Here is a 3,428-nt window from a genome sequence, read left to right on the forward strand (position 1 = left end):
TGTGGCTTCCTTGGTCTTCCTTCTAGGCCTAGATTCATTTCTAGATCTGTAAACTGGAGCCAATTTCCTCCTCAATATCCTAGAACACTGGGAGTTTAATTCCTAATGGATTTTTGTATGTTTTCCTTAAAAACATGTGTTTGGTAACTAAGAGGAGGGGGACATTTTCAGTCTCCTTGCTCTGAGTGCAGGTTAAGTGAGTCACCAAAGTGCACTACTGGGGTGAGATGCTTCTGTTTCCCATTGCTGCTATTGGGCTTTTTGTTTGTTGAGCTAGGGTTTCACTATGCAATTCAGGTTGGCCTTAAACTCACTATGCAGCCCACACTGGTTTCAGACTCATGGTGATCCTCCTGCCTCAGCCTCCGGGGTGCTGGGATTACAGGCGCGCACCACCACACACAGCTGTTTCCCATTGCTGCCGCCTGCGGGTGTGTCCTTGGCAGTCTTTGGAGGACAAAGACTCCTTTTTATTCTAGAAGGGACAATGTGGCAGCACCCAGGCAGGTCACTGCCACCTCAGGATCTGTGGTGTTTCTCTCTCACCACAGTCTGCATCCTATGCAGCTTAATAATAATACTCTTTTTAAATACTCAAAATGTCTCACAACATTGTTATTCAGATTTTATAAATGAAGACTATGCTTCTGACCAGGATGAAAATATGAAAGCAAAACTCCTTTCACCCTGCATCCCAGGGCTCTTGACACCATGTGGTTGTCCTTGTTTGTTCAGCCCCACTGAATTGTGGTGCCCGCATTATAGCACCCATGTAAATGGTGCAGGGTCTGAGGGGAGCCTCTGCTAACCAGCTAAGGGACCTGGAACAACTCTCCCAACGCAGACATCACTGCCCTGCTCGTCATTACCTGCAAGATCCCGATTTCACACGAGGCTTTGGTCCTACTCACGAATGGGTAAACGTGGAGACATGGTGGGCAAGCGTCGCAGGAACACGTTGTGGCCCCTGAGGCTGTGTGTGCACATCGAGCTCTTGTGCAGAGGCCTGGCCCGGGCTTCCTAGCTGCACACCCACCCCCCCCGGGGCACAGATGACAAGTTAGCCTGATTAGAGACATCCGATCAGACCTCTCCTAACAGACTGGCGTCTAGTGGAGATCGTGTAGGACAGTTCTCGCACATGAGTAGCTTTTCTGCCATGGAAACCAGGAGGACTGTGATGTCACTGCTTCCCAGTGAGGCCACAGGCAGAGTCTGAGGTGATGGCCAGCAGCTTCTCTTTCATATCCCGATGCAGCTCGTCAGCTTCACAGAGGGATGACAGGGCACTCCAGAACCTCCCACTGACAAGGCTGCTTGTAACCCAGGACCCCAAGGAAGATCCCTGCCCCAGCTTCACACCGGAGCCAGTGAAAGTCATACTTAGTGAGGCACTGGGGGCACCATCCTGGAAGGCTTCTGCTGAGCTGCCTGCTCAGCCTGCTAACTCAGGCGCTTGTCCCGGGGGTGGGTCACGGAGCTGATGTTGGTGCCTGACACCTCGTCTCCCCCACCTGCCCAGGGCTGTGTCCATCTCTCATGGATACTGTCTGGATACAGGCAAGCTGCACCTATGCAGAAGACTATGTCCTGGGACCCCTTGTAGAGGCTTTGGAAGACACCTACCCTGACTACCACTGGCTTGAAGTGCTGGATTATGTGGTCATGCAGGCTCCAGGCCCTGTGATAGAAGACAGCTGGGAGAAGGCAGAGAAGCCCTGTCTAGGTTTCCTAGCCAGGCTCTCTGCCTACATCCTTGCCTAGGGGTCTTGGCTGAAGGTGTATAGGTGACAAGAGAGGTAGGGTTAGCTGGCCAGAAAGGATGGGTTTGCAGCCAGGGCTCGGCTGGGCAGAGGACAGATGCACAGACCTTACGGCTCCAGCAAACCTACTGGAAGATGGACACTAGGAGGGATGCTGGGACTCACAGGGAAGATGTGCAGCTGGGACACAGCATCAGGCCCTGGAGGCGACTGCAGCTGCGGCTGCTGTCTTGCTCTGCCAGCACATGCTGAGTACTGCATGTGAGCTTGGCACAGTGTGGACGGCCCCGTGCTCCCTGCCCAGGCACCGAGGCAGGGGCAAGGCGTTGGCTGCCCGCCCCACCACTGTGGGACTGCTGATGCCATGGCCACTGTCGTTATTTCAGTACAAGGGATCAAACTTGCTAGGCAGGCACCACACCACTGAGCTGTATGCCTGGCCAACAGTGGCTGTCTTTGATGGCTCCATTGTTCCTGCGGTTTGTGTCATCACTTAATAATATTCAGGGTCCTGGGCAAGAGCCCTAGTTTGTCTTACTTTGCCTGGATCTGATTTGAGAAGTAAGAGGACAAGAAATACGTATATCTCTTGCCTACCATAATAGAATTTGGGGCTCTGTCTTTCTTTGGTTGAGTTCCTGTCAAGTTGGAAGACTACTTCCCTCGTGCGGAGCCTCAGACCTGCAGAGGCCAAGGACAGAGGCATGGCTTATCTGCCTCGAAACTCCAGGGGTGCCATCCACACTGTGGTCTAAACAAATGGTGTCCGTGGTGGCAACAGGACCCAGCAGCAACCCAGTGTGGTCTGCGCACGCAGTTGCCTTCTCTTTCACCCTCTGGGGATGCTGAGCCTGCAGAACCCCTGTCCTCTTTGTCTCCAGAGAACCTCACGTCAGATTCCGAAGCACACCAGCATTCTGAGTACATTGAACAGGAGCAGGGATTTAATTGCGGGCTCCTTGATGTGACTTGGGTTGAAAGTATGCCAATTTTCATTTGGATGTTTTCACAAATAAGAAATGACACATGGATCATTTGCTCATTTTCAGAGTTTGCACCTTGCTGATGTTCTCTTTCTTTAAAATGCTTACAAAATCCAGTTTCCTCTGTTCAAAGGCGTTTGCTCAGAAAACACTGTGAGAATGTTATGAAAGAAGTTAATATTTAAACTTGTGGCAGACATGCTTATGTTTAATGTTCTATTTTCAGTGCCAAAGGAGGGAGAGACATTTCTCATGATTTTTAATCAACAAAAGTGACTCCAATGGTTGTTAAGGGTTTGAAGCTCTAGTTTAAAAGGAAATGCATTTCCTCCATCCATCCTACGACAGCCTATACTTGTCTCTTCGTGGTTGAGCTGTTTATGCTTTTTTTTTCCTCCTGAGTTTAATAACAGAAAAATCTCTTTCCATTATTTTATCAAGAAGCCTATATTTTGACATAAAACCAAGAAGCATTTCCACTTCTTACATTTTAGTTTTCTCACTTCTCAAAGCAAAAGTAGTTCAATTAAATATCATCTGAGGGCTCCTTCAAGGCAGAGACCTTTGGAAATTGCTCTAACCCTTTAACATTTAGAAAAGCATATTTATAGAAGCAGAATGTCTTCGCAGTGTGCGCTTGCTGTTCAGAGAGGGAGAAACTCCCCGAACTTTACTCTGAAGA

Source organism: Octodon degus, unplaced genomic scaffold (genome assembly GCF_000260255.1).
Source record: "Octodon degus isolate 3935 unplaced genomic scaffold, OctDeg1.0 scaffold00173, whole genome shotgun sequence".
Lineage (NCBI taxonomy): Eukaryota > Metazoa > Chordata > Mammalia > Rodentia > Octodontidae > Octodon > Octodon degus.